This window comes from Anser anser (genome assembly GCF_964211835.1).
Source record: "Anser anser genome assembly, chromosome: 1".
NCBI lineage: Eukaryota > Metazoa > Chordata > Aves > Anseriformes > Anatidae > Anser > Anser anser.
In genome coordinates this window covers 123,684,397-123,706,240 of record NC_139720.1, presented here as the reverse complement: position 1 = coordinate 123,706,240, position 21,844 = coordinate 123,684,397, and the positions used below count along the sequence as shown (strand labels likewise).

At 36.3% G+C, this 21,844-nt stretch overlaps 1 long non-coding RNA gene across 1 annotated transcript in view; it reads left to right on the top strand.

Moving 5' to 3' along the window:
* Nucleotides 1–2,800, top strand: part of LOC310892581 — a 39,194-nt gene extending 36,394 nt beyond the window's left edge. The window contains exon 4 of the long non-coding RNA XR_014578237.1: nt 1,691–2,800. This is a non-coding gene — a long non-coding RNA (uncharacterized lncRNA). The remainder of the gene's footprint in view (nt 1–1,690) is intronic.
* The last annotated feature ends 19,044 nt before the right edge of the window (nt 2,801–21,844 follow it).

The window sequence follows — 21,844 nt, the reverse complement described above, 5'->3', positions numbered from 1 at the left end:
AAATGCACGTTTCTAAGTGGGAGGTTATTTATTCTGTGGCTTCCATAGGTCAAATGCCTTGTGTACACACAGGATATGTTAAATACTCAATTTTCCTTGCCACTACAGTCTTCTTTTTGACTGTGTCTAACATTGTGTTGCACGTGTTTTGCATTGTGTAAGCACGTAACACCACGCGCTCAACAGATTAATCTGCAGTCAGTCCAGCCTGCCCAGGCCCATTGGTACTGCTGTGCTACCACTACAGATCTGCATGTGTAGGCAGTCACTGACTCATATCAACATTCATGTTGGAAGGAGCTTTAAGACATCTCTAGACCAACTTCCTGCTCAAATTAGGTTCAGCACTGAGTTCAGGTTTTGGGGGGCTTTGTCCAGTCAAGTCTTTAAAGGACAAAATGTGTCTCCAAGGATACATGACTCTAAGATGCGCAGATTAAAGCCCCCATCTCCTCCCTAGCACGGGAATTCTTTTCAAACCCCTTCTTTCCACCCTGCCAAGCTGTATGTGCTTCCTAGTCCCATGCTTACTAAACCTTCCTTTCATACTGGGAACTTCTATTCTGATTTCCCATTCTGCCATCTCTTCCCTCATTTCACATGTATTTCTGTTCCCTACATTTCTATACTGCCTCTGGGAAGGACGTGGTGGTTGGGGGTCTGACACCTGTTGTTTCACGGAGGCAACTGAGCAGTTTCCAGCCTTACTCACACAGATTTTATCAGACTGACAGTAACAGAACATGACCAATTTCTTTGTGTGTATCATCAGGAAAAGATTTTAAAGTTTTTGGTATGGCAATTTGAGAAATGTTCTTATTTTCCAGTGTAGACAAACTGCTTTTAAAAATAGATAAAAAGCATTTTGTCTGGTAGAGGAAATGCATGGAACAATTATGATTTCCATCCATTGTTCTGGAAATGTTTTTTTTGGCTAAACTGTCTTATTATAGAGTACCTGGAGCAGCATCTATCTCAGTCTGGTATCCCCAGCAGGCTTTGCTCAAACTCAGTTTGCTGATGATGTTAACAAAGATGTCGCAAAGTGGCAGTTCAAGGGGCTTGGTAACTGTCAATAAAACTGAAAAAAATGGAAGAAATTTCTGGTCAGTACAGAAGTTTTGCACTGGTTGAGATTTCACAGCTCGTGTTTTCTTCTGAGAAGAGTAGTTGCTGCTTTTCATGGGGTTGTTTCATTTTCATAGAATCAGTATCACAGAATGTTGGAAGGGACCTTAAAGATCATCAGACTCCAACCCCCCTGACATGGGCAAGGATGCCACCCACTAGATCAGGTTGGCTAAGGCCCCATCCAGCCTGGCCTTGAACACCTCTAGGGATGGGGCATCCACAACCTCTGTGGGCAACCTGTTCCAGTGCCTCACCACCCTCACAGTGAAGAATTTCCTCTCATGTCTAGTCTAAATCTATCCCATTTTAGCTTAAGACCATTCACCTTTGTCCTATCATTATCTACTCAAGTAAAGAGTCACTCTCAATCCTTTTTATAAGACCTCTTTAAGAATTGAACGGCCACAATGAGATCTCCCCACAGCCTTCTCTTCTCCAGGCTGAACATCCCCATCTCTCTCAGCCTTTCTTCATAGGAGAGGTGCTCCAGTCCTCTGATTTTCTTTGTAGCACTCCTCTGGACCTGCTCTAACAGCTCCACATCATTCTTGTGCTCCAGGCCCCAGACCAGAATGCAGCACTCCAAGTGGGACCTCACAAGGGCAGAGCAGAGGGGGACAATCTCCTACCTCACCCTGCTGGCCACTCCTCTGATGATGGTTGCCATGACCCAGATGCAGCACCTTGCACTTAGACTTGTTGAACCTCGTTTGGTTCACACAGACCCACTTCTCCAGCTTGTCCTGGTACCTCAAATGGCATCTCTTCTTTCTTTCATATAAACTGCACCACTCAGCTTGGTGTCATCTGCAAACTTGCTGAGGGTGTACTCAATCCCCTCATCTATGTCATTGATGAAGGTATTGGAAAGCACTGTTCCGAAGACAGACACGCTTTGACATGAAATGGTTGATAGATATGAACATGCATCGGTCTTCATTGTTTGTTTCTAAAGCCCTCAATAAGACACATTAATATAATAAAACACTTGTGGAATAAGAGTCTTGAGGATATTTTCTTTAATCAAACTGTTAAGACATATAGGAGGTAAAATAGATCTAAGATAAGAAGGTCCTGTCCCCAGTCCCTTCCTTCCAATGTGCAAAGTGAATAAGACTGCTGAATGCAGCTTTTAAACATTTCAAAATCACTCTTGAACATTCAGCCATTTGCAGTGAACTGCAGAGATCTCAGTATATTTGTTGGTAAATAGGAATTATTACAGCAATAATTCCTGTGCTCTATCTTGTGGCCATTACCCCTTGTCCTGTCCCCACAAACCACTGAAAAGAGGTTGGCCAAATCCCCCTGTCTCCCACACCTCAGGTAGTTATACACATTGATGAGATCCCCTCTCAGTCTTCTTTTCTCCAGGCTGAACAGACCCAGGTCTCTCAGCCTTTCTTCATAGGGAAGATGCTCCAGGCCCCATATCATCTTTGTGGCCCTCTGCTGGACTCTTTCCAGGAGATCCCTGTCTTTTTTGTACCAGGGAGCCCAGAACTGGATGCAGTACTCCAGGTGAGGCCTGACCAGGGCAGAGTAGAGGGGGAGGATCACCTCCCTTGACCTGCTGGCCACGCGCTTTTTAATGCATACCAGGATCCCATTGGCCCTCTTGGCCACGAGGGCACACTGCTGGCTCATGGTCAACCTGTCGTCCATCAGGACCCCCAGGTCCTTCTCCTCAGAGCTCCTTTCCAGCAGGTCGTCTCCCAGATACTGAATGCAGAAAAAGAGGAGAAACAAAGAAACGAAGCTCAGTCAAGCTGAAGGCTATATTCAAAAAGTAGTAGCATTGTTACAGCCATGATGGATAAAAGCAAGGCATAATCCTTAGAAAAAGGGAAATTTTACTAAAACCAACTGGGACATCTAGAAAAATAAATAAGTTTTTAGGTACTTTTTTGTGTCAAACACTATGACATAACTATAGATTATGTCCTTCAGAAATAAAAAGCACAATTCAGATTCTTTGTTCATTCTGTGTATTCTTCCACTTCCATGTTTGCCATTTTGCAGATGTAATGTTGTTGCAGTTGTAATGATCTAAGGAAATATTCTGTAATTTTTTTACAATTGAGGAGATTTGTATTTTTGAAAATTCATATACTTTTTCCCACTGTTCTAATAAAAGATGTCCCCTCTCCCTGCCATTTTCCCCTTCTATACAGCAAAAATATAGAAAAGGAAGTTGTACTTCTCAAAAATGTAAGACTCACAGCTATCAATTTCAGCAAAAACAGTACACACAGAGAAATCTATATAGTTTTATACGATGCAGCAGAAAAAAATCCTTTGGTGTTTTGTGGCAAGCGAAAGCATATATGAGAAAGAAAAGAAAAAGGATGAAGGAAGCTTAAAATAGACAAATGCATGAAACTAGGGAACAGCTGCACCACATGCTCCATGTAATATGGAAATTGCAAAAGTGAGAAAAGGCCATTGGGGATCTTTTTTAAAAAGACCTGGAAACATTTTTTGTATTGCTATTTTTTTCCAGATGGTAAGATTTTCTCTTCCTTCTCACCATGCTACATTTTTAAAGACAATTTAGAGGAAAAGAGGGAGAAGTTGTAGGCATGTTTAAAAATAAATGTTTCATATTTCATGTCTCTCAAAGAAAAAGTGCCCACATTTTCAGATAGATATTTCAGTTAGTCTGTTGTGATATGTGAATGGTAATAAAGATCTACAGCTGACTTAAATACAATTGGCAGTAAAGTTTATCTGAGCTTCAGTTTATTTAGAAATACAGCAAAATGTGGCCTCTGTCTTTTGTGAGTAACATATGTGACAGTACACACAGAACTGTAAATATTAATACAAGAATAATGCAAGGTGTGTGAAAAACTCAAAGTTGTGTTTTGATGGGTCGAGTATGAGTGTAATCTACCATTCAGGAATCCATGGATGAGGATCAGGGTAGGTTTGACATTCAGAGTTTCACCCTTGACAAACAATAGATGCTCCTCTCATAAATCCTGGTATACAAAATTCTTCATCGTTAAAAAGTTTTTGTTTTTGTTTTTATTTTATTTTTTTTTCCAAAGAGCTATGATTCAGCTTGATTTTAAGAGTACTTCTCCTGTTACCTGCTCTCAGCCTGTCTAATCAGGGTCTTTGTAGTTTGAGTGGCAAGGCCAGCCCAATTTTATCCCTCCACAAAGCTGTAGCACAGGTAGAATTGTCCCAAATCATCCTCAATGTTAACCTTTCATTAATTTTGGGTGTTTTCATCTTTTTTGACCATTAACTGCAAAGTGGTATCTCACTACATCTTGTAACTTTGGCACAGAATTTATTTCAGAATTCTGGAGGCAACCATGATTGTCACAATCATATTCCTCACTTAGATATCACTATGGTAGTCAATACACTCTTGGAGGTGAAGATAATGGAACCAGAAAGAGTTTATAGTAATAACAGATCTACTTCTCTTCATTACATGAGGCATTCTAGTTCATGTAATGTTGCTTCCTTAGTGGGGGATGGCAATAGATTTCCTATTCTTGAGCTGAGTATTAATTATGCTTACTAGTGCTTCTGTAGTTGAAGGTCCCATGATAACCCCCTATTTTATTTTTAGGGGTTTATAATTCACCTTTAAAAGCCCACTTTGAACTGAAATATGTCCCCACCATCTAACACCCACTTATCTGGCCCAGTAATAATATATGATAGATATGGAAGGATGAAGCTGCACTTTGAATAATTCAAGGTGATTACCGTATGTGAAAAATTATTCTTTTCATGTGCATGTCATCAGAAGGGCCATATAAGTATGCAACTAACATCGACAGGCTATATCTCATCCTAGTACCGTGTCAATAAACAGAGGCCAGTCCCATTCCCTACTTTTTCTTCCTAATACAATTTGCATTACAAGAACTGAAATAAACATTTTTAAAAGTCACCAGAAAATGTTAAAAGAGCTAAATTTATCAGTTTTTTGACATTTCCAACGTTAGGATGTATGGTGGCATGATTTCTAAAGGGATACCTTAGTTTGTAAGTCACCAAAGAGGAAATATCTCCACCAATACTTATTTTATAGTTTTTTTGTTGTTTTGTTTTGTTTTATTTTATTTGTTTTGGGGGGGATTATGTGGTTATTCAATTTTAAATATGAGTTTCAGTGTTAGAGGACAGGTGCGCGTATCACAACACCACTAATGAACGTTTAGAGAAACAAAATCAACATACTTAGCTCTGTACTCTTTTCTCAAACTATAGACTCAACTCAAAATTTTTCCAAGTACTAGTAGCGACGGCGAGCAAACCAGTTGCTCGCTGAGGATCAAGAGTCATCAACTCAAAGCAAGATCTACCACACAAAAGATTTACCTCTTTTCCTTGGTGCATTGCTCTATGCTTATTTGCTCACCCTCCCCCCACAAAAAAAAAAAATAAAAAAAATCTTACTCTACAGAAGTATAATATTGGTGCTCCAAAAAAACAGGAATGGAAATGTGAATGTCCTTATAGGAGCGCAAATGAGTTCTACTAAGTAGAGAACTTCTGTCTCCTAGCAACTGTTGCAAGACATATTTGCTGCTCCATTTCCTCGTTTTTACTTCACAGAAAATAAGGTAATTTTAAAATATATTTTAAATTTAGAACTAAATTTTTTGTAAATGTTGTTGATGTATCCATCCCTTCCCCACCTTTTCTGATTAAAATCTTCTCTTCCAACATTTTTCTGATATTAGTGGACAAGAATACTTCAGTTTAATATGGCATTTTACATATTTGCTGAAGATCCAATGCTAATTACTCTTTATTTTGCTAATTTCAGAGTACAGCTGTTAGCACCTTACCTTAATCTGTACATATTGCATATTCTTCAGGTGAAATTTGTTTTTCAGTTATTCATCACCCTGGTAAACTACACCATCTGTAAATCTGCACTCTTAGAATTTTGGAATTGAAGTACTGGGTAGCTGCATAACTCAGAGCTGACACAGTGCAGTTTACTTCTGAAGTTTTCTGTAACAAAAACTGTTGGAGCTATAGCATTAGCATTTTAAATGTAGTCCCATGGCGTCAGCCTTCAAATAATTGTGTCATAAGGAGGGTCTCCCAATGAAACAATAATAGTAGACATGTTTCTTACCCAAAAGAAAAGTTAATACCTTTCTGACCAACAGTTAGCCTCCATTTTCAATCCTAGCTTGACCTGCTGTTGCTCAGAAGTGCAACTCCAATTCCTCAACTACAATGAAACACCAGGGAAGGGAGTACATAGAGCCAGGCACTATTACTTAAAATATTTTTTTAAATATATGGATAAAGAACATCTCCAAGGGAGATCCTTCAGGATTTTGCAGTTTGCTGGAGCTGTATACATAGTGTGTTATTACACTGGTTCTACTTAGCTGGTGAAAGTCTCATAAACTCTCCTTTAGAATTTAATTTGATATGGTTCATGAGTATTGAAGAAAATTTAAAGAAAAGGAGTTTTAAGTTGTGTTGGAACCAAGATGAACGTTCCTTCTTTATAATGAGATGACTATGTATTGTCATTAAAATGTGTTTGATTTTCCATAAAATCTTTTCTTTAATAAATAAATCTTAGTGGTCTTCAAAAATCTGAGTTTATGAACATATATCCTATTTGCTACAATGATGTCTTTCTGAAATGACTTCATTACCTATCTATACAGAGCTCATTTTTGAATTTTTCACTTTTTTTTTTTAATGACTATTTTTCACTTGCTGCTCTTATGTGTACATATAGGAAATTAGCTGATTTTGCAGTCCCTATACCTAGAGAAATCAACTGAGGCAAGCCATATAAAAATATTTATTATTTATTCCTGTGATCTGTGTCATTGTTTTCCCAATAATGGACTCCCAACATGAAGTAAAAACATGCATCAGACATATGCATTCACTTCTCTCTCATATTTAGACATTCTCAGTATTTCTTTGTGGGTTGCATTTATAAATCTGATTTGCTGTTTGTTTATTTCTAAGACTTTTTTTTTTTTTTAATGAATGGTCTAAAAATGTACTTCAGTCCTTCAGTCTTGTCCTTCAGTCTGATATGCAACAAGACTCCTTATAAAAAGTAACAACTTCACTTATCACTTTTAAAGCACAGTTTACAAAACAAATGTGTAGAAATACCTTGGTTATCCCCTACTGTTGTAGACAATGTACAAAATACAGTTTGAAAAGCTGACAACAATACATGTTTAATAGTCTGAACTGGTGTGTTTTCGCCTGTAATACAACAATACAAACCATTAACATCATAATTAAAACCATCAGTATAGATTATAGTCTAAACACATTTTAAATATCTAAAGATATTGCAGGATCTTGAGTAAGCTTAAAAATCACAAAATAATTAATATTTTAAGCCACCCTCCTGCCCCAAATCTACAAGCTGTGCTTCATTTACTTATTCTTGAAGTAAAATTAATTTCAGTTTCTGAAAAAAAAAAAGTGTATATATCAAAAACACTGAAATACAGTGAAAAATCCTCTTCAAGAAATTGTCTGTCAGTCCATTATCTCTCTTTGAGTTAGCAATACACACTTGTTCTTTGAACTTGATTTGTGTTCTTTTTAAAACAGAGTAAATGTATGAAAATAGTCACTCTGTCAAAATGCAGCCAGAATAGCTGAAATATGAATAGATGTATTGTGACTTCTACAAAGATTACTTGGTAGTGTTACTATTGCTACTATATATTCCTCTGCTCATTTCTCCCTCCTTTTCTGTCTGTTTGAAGAAAACTATGAAAATAAAATAAATAAAATAAAATAAAATAAAATAAAATAAAATAAAATAAAATAAAATAAAATAAAATCGATATCAAGAAAATCCACCACTCCTCTCATAAGACAGTTCTTGTTTCCATACACTGGATGAAGAATGAAGAGTTTTGGTGTGGTGGTTATTCTGACTTAATGAAGCTGATATGGGGAAAGCATTCAAAGGGAAAAATGTTCATTTAACTAAGAATCTTACATTAGCAGTGCATATGTTGTAGCTGTCTGTGTATCTTCTATGTTTTGCTTTTAAAGAAATCGTGCACCTCTAATGTTGTTTGATGCCAATTTACTGAAATTGGTGTTTAAGAAACATGTTGAGAAAATTAAAAGTGATGAATTAGCCCATTGAGGTAATGCCACAGCAAACAGGAGACTCTGATGTGAAGACCTAGCTTCCTAATTGTTATTATGCTTACAAGGACACTGTTAAAAGAAAAATGAATGCTTTGCTTCACACCTGCTGTAAAAGATGCTGAAACTGGAGCTTGCTTAAATCATTCTTCCTGAAACAAACTATCGAATGAAATTCAGGCCATTTAATTTCCAAATACCAGTAATTAAAATGAGTCACATCATCAGAGTTTGGCAGGGCTACAGCCGCCTTTTATTTTTTCATTTCCACATAAATTTCAGAGAAGGTCAGATTTGTTGGGGGAGGAGAAGAACCTGCCTGCTTTTGTGCTCATGGGAGGTTAAAATATGACTCGTTCACAGTGTCCCTCATAGTTCAGGACTTAATGGTCCTTGACGGGGATAACCTAGAAGTTAATTTTACTTTGTGTCCCAAAAGCAGTCATTGTCACTGTAATCCTTCTTGCAGGCTGAAGGGTATCTTCACCACCTGATCAGACTTTGAATAGCGATTGATGAGCAATATCTCCAAAGAAGAAATACTTTGCTAGTGCTTTCTTGTAAAAGACAAAAATAAAAAGAAAGAATGTGGTGCTGGCTTAACTTTTCATAACTTTCAGCCGTTCCACTGTTCTTTACTTTAAATTTGTAGAAGACAAAAACTGCAGAAATAGGAACTGCTTCTTCTTTCTTTTCCTCCATATTGCCTGACTCATGACAAGGATGAGGATGAGTGCTTGGTAGAGATATACATCCTCCTTCCAGTTTTGTTATACAGAGCAGAGGGATGCTTGAAGCCAGAGGTAAGCACCATCAGGAAGGCCTGTGCTCAAATCTCTGGGCAGTAAAGTGTCTCATGAGCAAAGGAACCACAAAAAAAATAAATCAGAGAATAAAAATAACTTAAAAAATTAATTTCCAGATAATAAAAATAACTTTGATAATGTCTATTGAAGTCAGCTTGGCTAACACATCTTTGAAACATGTACACATATGATTTTTATTTATTTATTTATTTGTTAATTTAGCGAAACGCATGGTGGGCAAAGCTTTGGCAGCAAAGCTGCTGTTCAGGTGTGTTTAAAGTTGCTGTTTCAAGACAAAAACAATAAATCTTCCCAAGTAAACAGCTGAAAAATTATTTTTATATAGGCAAACACTATGTTTTTCTCTTCCTTACTCCTTGAAAAGCGTTAGTGACTTTTGTACTGAAACTGAAATGTACTGTATTGAGCGGGTAATTCTTCAAGGGAGAAAAATCCATCACAAAATCATGGACATTTATTAAGAAGCAGAGAATTAGAGAAAATATAAGGCTATCTTACCACCTACTACAACAGTAAGTAATAGCTTTACACGTTCACAGAAGCTAAAGCAAACCACTGTAGTCTCCTAGAGTAAGCTCTTACACAACACATAGAATTAGAATAGCATAGAATTGCCCTGAAGAGCTTACAAGCAAACAAGAAAAATCATAAGAAAAAACGTTAGTCATATTGAGATTTTATAGATAGTGAATTTAAGAATTAACTGGATTAAATGACTTGATCATAACTAGATCCATTATCTGATGGAACATGCTTATTTATTTTTTTTTAACCTATTTTTACCCATTTTAAAACATCGCCCTTAATGGACATGAGTAGTAAAGGTGAAATGAGAGCACAGGACAGAGGAGGAAAATCCTTCACCTTCTGATATAAAACCCATAACATGAAACAAAAGAGTATCAAAGATTATGTAATGGAAAAGTCACTTACCTCATGATTTTCCAACAATGTTAATTCTCAACTTCCTTAACAGACTATGTTGTCATGCTGGTTTATTTATAAGCATATATGCAAGAATTCATTTCAGTTTTCAGGAATTAAAAATAAGCTATGTACCATGAGAGAAGAAAGGAAGCTCTGCATATATGCAGTCCAAGGCCTTGGAATAGGAAACATCTCAGTTGCTGTTGGGTTATACTTGTCAATGCATATGAGTGTTTGCAGAGAAAAGGAAGAATAGATAATATGCAGCTGTGTTGACTAATGTAACATAATGCCCAAGTCTGTAGGGCTTTTTGTTTTGTTTTGTTGTTTTATTTGCTTTTTGTTTTTGTTTTGTTTTTTGTTGTTGTTGTTTTGTTTTGTTTTGTTTTTTTATCAGATTTATCCATGTCTTGAATACCACAAATGGGTTGTAATTTTTCTTTCTTAAATGCACTGAATATCTCAGAAACAAAATACCTGAGCTGAAATTTTATCCTATTTTTCAAGAGTCCACACACATAGAAGGTCGTAGCCCCAAGGACCATATCTTCACTAGAAGAAAAGTTACATTTTCCTTCAGGAGGAGAAAAGGTGCGTTTTTACCACATTAGCTAGCCCATAGCACTAGTAAGCTGAAAAATCCGCCTGTGGGCAGGGCAGTTTGGAGTTTTCAGACATGCAAACATGTTAAGGTAGACGCAAAAAAGATGTACATTCCTTAGTCTACATGAAGATTTTGTCAATGGTAAGGTAATGTCCCAATTTTTCTGATCGTGCGTGTTCTTACAAGAATTCATTTCAGTTTTCAGGAATTAAAATTAGTTATGTACCATGAGAGAAGAAAGGAAGCTCTGAAATGCAATTTTCTAATAGTCGTAGATTGCTAAAGAAAGATTCTTTCTAGTCACATCAAGACTTCCCATTTCAAGGTATTTCACCTTTTTCTTTCTGAGGCTTCTATGCTGTCTCGGACAAGCTTCTCCCTACTTTCAGATGTTATTCTTGGACCCATGCTGCCTCTGGTAGGCCTGATCCTTGTCCTGAAGGACAACGCCAGCAGCAGCCTTAGCTGAGTTTCTGCCAGATAAGCCATCCATATTTTGCTCCATCATTACCTTTCTGAACAGTATCATCATTTCACTGCACATCCCTGCTCTACTTGCCAGGATCTTTGACTAATGCAAAACCTTCTAGTTTGCCAGTTGACCCAATGATCAAATGAGCTTTACCAATGGGTCTCTGGAAAAGAAGTCTTCTGTTGCAGCCAGTTTTAAATCTTTTTTTTTTTAAGGCAAAATTTCTTGAATAGAAATAATTAAAACCTTGTAACAAAATTAAATTGTGTTTACACATTTTAAAAAAGGAGTGTGGCCACATTTTTAAATATAAGTTCTTCCCAATAGATCTTAATTTGTGTTCCATTTAATGCTGGCTTCAGACAAATGGTTATTCTAGTTGCTCTTCAAGGGAATGCTGCTTCAAAAGCACCCGTGTGAACAAAGTAAGATATTTATTGGAGATGTTAAAATTAAAAATTATGTTGACAATAGTTTCAATTCTACTGATAGAGAAGTCAAGGCTGTATTCTTTTTCTTAGTTCACCTGCTAAAGCAGTCTGGTAAAAATGGCTTCCTTAGGGAATTCACCAGAGCCCTGCAAATGGCTGATCATCTGCACAAAGGTTAAATTGGTGCCAAGGCTGCCAGCTCTGCCCTGACCATTTACAGAGCCTGCCAGGCTAGTCCTAAACATTCCTTGGCATTTGAGGAAGGTCACCACTGTATGGATTGAATGCCCCATCAAAAATTTTGCACAATCAGAACTGATTGCAGGTCAGAATTATGTGTTTTTAAAAGGTATTTAATGTTAGAGATAAATCACTGATAAATATATGAAAATAGGTAGAATAGTTTTAAATATGCCCTATATTACAAGTCTTCATCACAGTTGATGTCATTGGAATAGAAACTGTACTGTTTTGTATAATTAATAGTAAACATTCAAGACATAATTCAGATTGTTTTCTGTTATGCACAGTAGAAGTTTAGGTTAGTGTAACATTGTCTGCTAACTATGATAAAACCTTTTGGCCTTGAAAGATATGTAAATACTCTTCCTGATCCATGTTACCTTAGTAACAGATAACGTTGCCTTGTGAGTATTATTGACGGTAAAGGTGAAAGTAGGTTGTGTGTTTCAAGTGGGAATAAGCATTTTTTTAAATATTTTTTTTTCAGTTATATGAATGTAGCATCATGTTTATTATGAATGAACTCGTATTGTGGGGGTTAGCATCTCTCATCGAATTACTTGTCAAAAAGCATGTGCAGTTAGAATGGGTTTTGCATGAAAAAAACAGTAAGAAAACAAAACAATTTGTTTCTATAAAAAGAAAAAAAAAACAAAAAAAACTTGGATAGTCATCTGTTAGAAAAATTCATTGAGACTGTATATGAGTAAGGTTTATTCAGTTTCATGGGATCTGACCTCACCTCATTTTTTACTGGAGTCATCTGTTGTGTCATATCAACAAAACGAAGCCTTTAGCAGTACCAGGAGTAAACAAGCATTCCATAAGCTGAAATTTCATAGTAGTAAGAATAACAGATAAAAAGTGGAAAGAATAATAAAGAAGTGCAAAATATTCCTTAAGGATGCATCTAGGCAACACACAGACCTCTGTGACCTCCACTAGTATTTCTGTTTCTGTTGCTGCTGGACAACAGTGATTCGTCTGTTTGGACCTTCTTTACTCTCCTGCACACACAGAATAGAACTATTATTACTAATACAGTATTAACAGAGTATAATGCATTGAGTGTAAAGATAAAAAATGTGATCTAGTCTAAAATGTCTGTGCTTATGAGGTGGCACTCATTTCTTTGGTTTTTGTTGTTGTTTTGTTTTGTTTTGTTTTTATTTTCTCTTTATATCTTAAAAACACTTCCTAACACACATTAAACGTACACTCATTTCATAGCACAGTATTTCTGCTACGCTAGCGCTGTTCCCATTGCAGCCATGAGGTTTTATATAACTGCTAGCAGGTTCCTGTTTCTGGTACTAACACAGCACATATTCAGTAGTGGGCACAACCACCACTGATGACACATCCTCACTCTCTGAATTAGCCCCTTCATTAAAAACAGGTACTTAGATGTGCTTTTGCTACCTGTTTGCAATCAGACATCCAATTTCCTTTGAATGAAACTTCCCCACAGGCACCCTCAAGTCCTGTCAGGTGGTAATATTCTGATGTCTGCTAAAGTGAGGTCACATTGCTACATTTTCTCAGCCGCTTCTTTAAAAGACATTTAGAGGAAACTAATTGTCTTTAAGACCTCTGTTCCCTGACAAATTTAGATAAAATTGGTCAGTGAATTGAATCCATTTGTAAAGTGACATGTAAGGCACTTCTACAGAAAAAGAGAGCGTGCATGCAAGCCTTAAGAAACCATGCAAAAAAATAAAAAGCAAAATGAAACTGTGGGATAATGAACAGAGAATGAGGCATGTTATCCCATTAAAAATAAGACTAAAAAGATTAATTATTCAGTTTAGGAAAAGAAAGCACAAGAAAGATATGAGCAAGTTGTATAACATAATGAAGAGAACAGAGAGGGCCAACCAAGTCTTCCTGTTTTGAAGGACAAGAGAGCACTTTATGAAAACATAAGGTAACGAATAGAAAGTACAAAATGCTTGAGGCAAATGGTTTAGAAAGATTTTTAAAAGGCTCCAACATACAAGGAACAGCACCTGCAACTGCCATAGCTGAGACAGCAATTATGGTAACTATTACTATGGTAACATCTTAATACATTGGAAAATAAACTAATTGCCATGATCCCAAAAATAATTCTTCTCACTATGATATATTATATGCTTACATTACCAATATAACAGAACAAGGCACTGGACCTTCATCTGAAGCATTTCATGGAGTTAGCAATTGTCAGAGCCAAGACACCAGTAAAAAAGAGGAGAGATGTGCACTGACGTGCTCTGCAATTCCTGTAGTTCAGCTGCTACCCTAATAAACATCACTACTCAAAAGTACAAGGTTAAGAAACAGTATGTCCTTTCTTATGTTGTTTGTCAATGGCAATGTATGCATCCTGCAACCATATCATCAGCAGCATTGTTTAGTAAATAATTTGAAGGGTTTAAAATAAACAGCACTTCTCCTTTCCAAGGAAGAGAAGCTTCCCTTTTAATTGCTTAAATAATAAATGTTGACTATTCTTAGAACTACAAGTTCTTAGTTTTATTACTGACAATTTCTTGATTTTATTGTGGATAACATGTACTCTTAAAAATAGCAGAGAGATATCTTTGAAACCTCTCATAGGAGTGTGCATTTTGGAAAAATCATTATAATACTTTAACTAGACTCTAAAGTGTTCCCACATTTACACTAGGATTGACATTATCTTTTTTCATGTTTTGGTTTGACCTTGTTCACCTAGATACCATGAAAATAAGCTGATTATTTTTTCCTGCTGATAAATATGTTAAGGACATAATCAATTATGAGTACTAACAGAACTTTTTCAAATGAAATTGTCTCTACAACAAATCATGTTTCTTCAGTATATTGTGTCATTTTTTTACACTTGTGCATTAAGCTCTTATTTTTATGTAATCTACTGTTATTCAGTCTCTCGTGGTACTGCAAATTTTGCTACGCAGTACTCATAAGAACAGGAAAAAAAAATTGTCTTTTACATTCCATTCTGGACATTCATCCAACCTAGGGTTTACCTTAGTTGCATGAGTTCATTGTATCAGAACACAAATCCAAATTCATTTTAAACTACTTGTAGTGCTACAAAATATCTTACTTGAGAAAAAAAAAAGTATTAAGCACCTTCTAAATCTTGATAATTATTTCTACATTGCAATAAAGCCATTTTTCACATTTTCTTTTTTAAAGGAAAGAACAAAAGTACATTTTTCCACAGGGTTGGAAAACTTAAACCCTGTTGTCTTTTGGATGATTTTGTGCTCTCAGTTTCTTTACATGAACTTGAAACTGTGAACCTAAGCTTTACTGATTTCTTAGGTAATCACCTCAGTGCTTTCAAAGTTATTTTCCTCTTTAGAAAACGAGATAGATTCACCTGCCTGTTTACCTTCATTACCCATATAATCCCCATCCATTTGAAGCATCTCAAAATATTTAATGCATGCATTCTGAGAATGTTCTGTGAGCTGCAGAGTGCTGTTATCTTCATGCTACAAGAGCCTAAGGTCATACAAGAAGTGTGTTTCAGAGCAAGCAACTGAATAAGACTCCAAATAACAGATTAACCTAGTGTCTTAAACATTTTTTTTATCTGTAAGATTTTCCATCCTCTCTTAAGATGAATAAAAACTGTGAAGCAGAACAAACAAGAAAGTCAGCTGTTTAACACTGTTATTTATTCAGCATTGGTATTTCCATTCATGCATTTATAGTTAATCTTGTAAGAAGCAGGAGATAATTAAAGCTGAAAAGCTTAGCATAAGCAATAGAATGAGCTGATAATGCATTAACCTTTTATTTTTTACTCACAGTCTAAACCAAAACAAATGTTATTCTGAAAGTACTTTAAGGTCACTAAATTAATATATATATCTATATGTACAAAAGGAGAAGAAAAGAAGAAGAAGAAGAAGAAGAAGAAGAAGAAGAAGAAGAAAGAAGAAGAAGAAGAAGAAGAAGAAGAAGAAGAAGAAGAAGAAGAAGAAGAAGAAGAAGAAGAAGAAGAAGAAGAAGAAAAGAAGAAGAAGAAGAAGAAGAAGAAGAAGAAGAAGAAGAAGAAGAAGAAGAAGAAAGAAGAAGAAGAAGAAGAAGAAGAAGAAGAAGAAGAAGAAGAAGAAGAAGAAGAAGAAGAAGAAGAAGAAGAAGAAGAAGAAGAAGAAGAAGAAGAAGAAGAAGAAGAAGAAGAAGAAGAAGAAGAAGAAGAAGAAGAAGAAGAAGAAGAAGAAGAAGAAGAAGAAGAAGAAGAAGAAGAAGAAGAAGAAGAAGAAGAAGAAGAAGAAGAAGAAGAAGAAGAAGAAGAAGAAGAAGAAGAAGAAGAAGAAGAAGAAGAAGAAGAAGAAGAAGAAGAAGAAGAAGAAGAAGAAGAAGAAGAAGAAGAAGAAGAAGAAGAAGAAAGACAATCTAACACGAATGTTATTTTACTTCCAGTACTAAGACAGTATGAAACTGTTGTTAACCTGCCAACAGGTGAGGGGAACTAGGCAAACGTATACAGCTATTGACATGAAGAACACCAATAGTCTGTGTGTGCCTCTGTTCAGCCTCTTTCAGGATTGAATTGGAAGATACAGGATTTCTTTGCATCTAACAAAATTACTGTTAGGATATTCAGTTAATAATAGTCAAGAAACTACAGAAACTTTTGTTCTAAATAGCCAAGTAGTATCTTTTTGTCCATTAAAAATTTACTTATTGAAACATAAGATAAATACAAACCACAGAACATGAATCTGGATTTCAAGATGAAATCTGACTGATTTCATTTTGGGATACAGGTCTTTAGATAGTATAAGGCAGCTTTTGTCACCCCAACTCCACCCTTCCCAATACTAGTAGTGTGCATATTTCCAAATTAAGGCCTTAAAGGTTTTCATTTGAGTTTTCATAAAAATAAGGATTGTTTATTACAATTAGAAGCAGTTTTGATTTTAAACATGCCTTTCATTCAGGAGTGTTGGACCTGGGAAAAAGCAAAAGAGTTTTAGTTCCATCTCTGTCTATATCTCTTGAGAAAAAGACATGAGTAAAAGTGCAAAAAAAAATTTTTGAACCTTCATTCATCACCATGTTTCTGTCACCAGAGAAAGATTGGACACGCTGCAAAATTAGAAAGAACATTTTGTTATTATCTAACTATACACTTAGCCTCCCACCTGCCTCTACTGGCCTACATGGTAATCAGAGTGACAAAGGACAAGATAGGATATTGCAGCTTATATCTCAAAAAAAAGAACACACGTCTACAAGAGTATAACAGTGCAGCATGACCCGCAGCATATCTCAAAAAGATGCATCCCACTCATGCAATGACATCATAGGCATTTTCAACACCTTTTAAAATGTACACAGATCTTCTGACCTTTGACTTTTTGTGCTGCAAGAAAGGAGATTTAACTCGACAAACAGACAAGCATAAAGATGTACTTCTTCCTTTGGTATTTGTGTATTCTATTGTTGTTGTCATTGTTTTTGTTGTTGTTGCTGTTGCTGTTGTTGTTGTCCTCAGATACACTTTGAAGTCAGGGAAGCACTTCAGAGACCTCTTTTCCAGGATGCTGTAAGAGACGTTAAGTTATGCCTCAGACACAATCTCAGTAATGGTCCAGCATGTCAAATTCCAAAGAAGAAAGTCCATAATCAGAAGATGTGCATGGATACTGGGTTTAAATTCATCCCAAGTGCCAAAGATATCTTAATACCTTATGCAAAGTTAGAGCACCTATTTCATTTCTCAGACAACCAAGAGAGTGAAAGAGCACATTATCATTTCCTAACTTGCCATGGAAGTTCACCTGAATGTTTCATTTCCAAGCCCTGGTCCCCCCCAAAAATGAGATGAAGTGAAATTATATTGTCCCATTCCTTTATCTCCCTGATAGGAAAAGAAGCCATTCCCATCTCCCAGAACCCAAGCCTGCTGCCAAAACCTCTCAAGAAATCTTTCCCAGGCAAATGACTCCCAAAAAAAAAAAAAAATAGTGAAATGCCAAAAATGCTTCAAATCAGCAGTGATAAGAAAAATATTTCTGGGACAGGATGACCCAACAGTCACCTTTATTTATAACTGAATAGATTAGGCTAAGTTATGATTATTTGTATTGCTTATTGCTAGGCTGTGTAAACACTGAATAGTCCAAAACAGCTATCATCCCAAAGAGCATGCAATCTAAGACCAAGTCGTTAATTTTAAAAAAAAAAAAAAAAAAAGATGATTGGGTCAAACCTAGATGTCACGTCCCTCTAATTAGAATTAACAGTTCTTACAAAAGACATGCCTCTCTTAGTAGTAATGACTTGAAAGGTTTAAATATAATAGTTAAAACACTTTGATTTCTTAGAGGTAACGGTCATTAAACTACTTTCTTTCTCATTTTCTTGCCTTTATATTTTAATTTTTGGTAATAGCACTAAGCAAAACAATCTGGACTGCCTAGAAATATTTTGGCTTTCCAAAAGACATAGACTGTAATAAAATGGGATAATAAATGGACGTAATAAGAACTTATTTTTTTCTGAGGTTCAAATTAAGATTTCTGTTTGGTTTGCTATACAGAAGTCTATTTATGTTCAGTAGAGAAAGCACATTGCTCAAGAGAAAGAGTCAAAAACACACAAGATAGAGCTATGATTCTACGACCCTAGCAGAACATTAATCCTACCTGTATGAGTGATTTGCCTTTTTTTTTTCCCCCAACATAATGGAGCTGGAAAAAATACTGTTATTGGGGATTTTTGTATTATTATGAACAGAGGACCAAGTTCAAGATGCTAAGGGCTGTCCAAATATGCATTTTGAAAAAGTCCCTTTCTTAAGAAGCTTGCAGTTTAATTAGGCAAGACAGAAATGGAAGGGAGAGCTCTGCTAGTAAAGACTTATTTGCCCAGGGTTTTGCAGAATTATACGTGTGTTTAATTATGATATTCCTTGGTATCTAATCTCAACAGCAGCTCTGACCTAAATACAGGAACAATAATAATTAAAATTAAATCTTAAGATTTCATGAACATTGAAAATAATTAAATCTCTGTGTCCATGTATGAAAATATAAAATCTAAAAAAAAAAATATACATATATATATATATGCTGAGAGTCTTATAGAATAGCATACATGCAGGACTTTATTTTCTTCTCTCTCATTCTGGGAAGTGTCACAGAATTGTCATGTCTTAAAGAATTTCTGCTCTTTCATTTCTTGGCCCATGTACCACATCCTGCCCCTCTTGACTGCAGTGAAGCCAATCAGAAATGATTGTTTGAAACAATAAAATGTGTGGGCCAGAGACAGAAACACAACTCTGAGGCCATTAAATCTCTATCACTGTTGTTGAAATTGTCCAACATTTAAAAAAATAAGGGGATACTAACAGACAGATGGCAAACTCACAATAGCTTTGTTTTGGCAGGAAACTATGCTGGAGAATTTTTTTAATGTACCCAACTCCAATGTCATGGACAATGGTTATTTTTCCTTTGATATCCATTTTGATTTAAGATGTGATAGGAGTTCAGATCTCACCTGAGTCTGCTCATACATTTGTAATCAGTTTATAAACCCTTCATGAGAAGGCTCCTAAAGGTTTGGTTATCCCAGCTGAGATTTTATTGGGCTACAAGTTGTTATTTGAAGAAGTGATCTTCACTGATCAAGTTATGGCATGTCATCTATGTCCAGCTGCAAAAGAATCAGCCTGGTAGTCATCTGTCAAAAACTTTAAGGGGAAAATAATATACTTTTTAATATTTTTGCATTCAGAACTATGTGCCAGGTACAGCCTGATGTCTGATAGGCATGAACTTCAAATAAAGCACTATCTCATCTTAATAATATTGTTTGCTGTGGAATTGTCTACTGGAATTTTAGCAGTACACTTGAAATGCCTGAAGGGTATGATATACATAATTTCAATATGCTGGTGATATTGTAGAGTTTGAACTGGAAAATGATTCATTCCTGAATGTCCTTACAGTACAAAACACTGCTGATAATCAGACATGACAGAGTTTGTGATTCAAATTAAAGTTTATGTCAAGTAAAAGGTGTACTTTATACCTGTTGAAATCTGAAGATTGGTAGTGTAGCTACGACAAACCAGACAGACTGTGTTGTGAAATGCATGCAGTAATCTAACACAAATTATGAAATCATGTTGTTTGTTCCTGATTCTATAACAGAAGTGAGGAAAGGAGAGGGAAACAATGAAGCAGATACACATTTGGCAGGCATATATTGCCTCCTGCCAAACAGGATGCACACCAACATGCTGGCAGGATAGAAAAGGATAAGAAACTCAAGGATGCCTAATCAAACGTCAAAGAGAAAACATCTAATATTAGAGTTCTTTTTTCTCTCCTCACAACTCTTATGTGAACAGCTCCGGGGGAGACATGAGGGTGAAGTGTCTTTAAGATTGATGCGCCATCAAGCAGTTTCTGAGGTTTGCTGGTTGATTCTCTGCTCACTTACACCACATGATAGCAGCCTGAATAGTGGAAAGGCATTCTGATCCCCAGTTGCCTATTTCATTTTCATTTAAATATTAGTTCCAAACAGAAGAATTACATGGATATCACAATTCTTTCATCATCCTAATCTACAGACCAAAGCCCTTTGTTAAGTAGACTGTCTACTGTTAAGAAGACTGACAGTTAAGGAACACTAGTTGAGTGTCTTTCATAGAATCACAGGATCCTGTGTGCTGGAAGGGACTGCTGGAAACTACCTGGCAAACCTCCTGCTCAAAGCAGGTCTGATTAGAGGGAGCTTAGAGCATGTAGCTCAGGGCCCAGTCCCGTCACAGTCTGAGTATCTCTGAGGAAGGAGATTTCAGAACCTGCCTGGGCTTCTGCTCCGCTGTCTGACCACCTGTGCAATGAAAACTTTCTTCCTCGTATGCAGTCAGAATTTCCCTTGTTGCTCCTGCTTCCCATACTTCCACTGTGCACTTCTGAGAAAAGTCTGGTTCTGTGCACTTCTAAGAAGAAGACCATGTCAAAGGCCTTGTAAAGGGCAAGTTAAACAACATTCACTTCTCATCCACAGTATCAGTCATCTCATTGGAGAAAGTAATCAGTTTGGCCATGCCAAATCTGCCATAGTAAATCCACACTGGTTGATCCCAATTACTGTCTCCTTCATGCGTCCGAAAATGACTTCTAGGAAGGCTGGTTCCCCAGCCTTTCCAAGGACAGAGATCCAGCTGACTAGCATGTAGTTCCCTGGATCTTCCTTCTTGCCCACCATCATTCAATGAGGAGCTTTGCTCTAAAGGATGCAGAGAGACCAAAAGCTTGTAAGTGGCCCTGTCCAAAGTGCAGATCTCCAAAATTCCTGTTTGCTTTCATCTTTATTCTGAGGGCATCTAAGACTACCAGTTTTTATGAATACATATTCAAAACATAGAAGTCACTTCACAGTGAGCTGAAAAAAAAAAAAAAAAAAAACCTACGTCAGACAGTGCCAAGCAGGAAACTGAAAACTCATTTACTCATTTCAACAATGTCCCATTTTTCCCAATTTCCTGACCTAATTGAACATGTGAAGATGACTTCACAAAACACAGCTCATTCCATTTGACCTGGAAATTTGGTGATTAAAATTCTCATGCGAAATGGGAATTAAACAGATTAGTTTTCCTCTTCTTCCTGAGGAAACCAAAGCTGCACATATCATTCCTACCAGAAGTTTGTCTACCTTGTTCTCAAAAACTGACAAGGACAGAATTTTCTTTAGTTCCCAAGGCAAGTTCCCAAGAAAATTCATTTTTTCATTTTTTCATGTTTTCATTCAATGTTTTCATGTAATGTTTTCAGCAACGTTCAGAGTCTGCGCAACCACATCCCCACTATGCTAAGCAAAGAGGAAGGATTATTTGATGTGTCTTAAAAACAAGAACCTTGTTTATGCACTAAAATGTGTGGTTTGCCTTTGTCACAACTACAGGACATAGCTGACAAACATTTGTGACCCACAGTGTTCCCAGATCATTTCTGAAGTACTGCTACTCTCCTGTCGCTTCCCATCCATATCAGAAAGAGAACCCAGCTATTTTCTCTCTCTCTGTATTTCTATTATC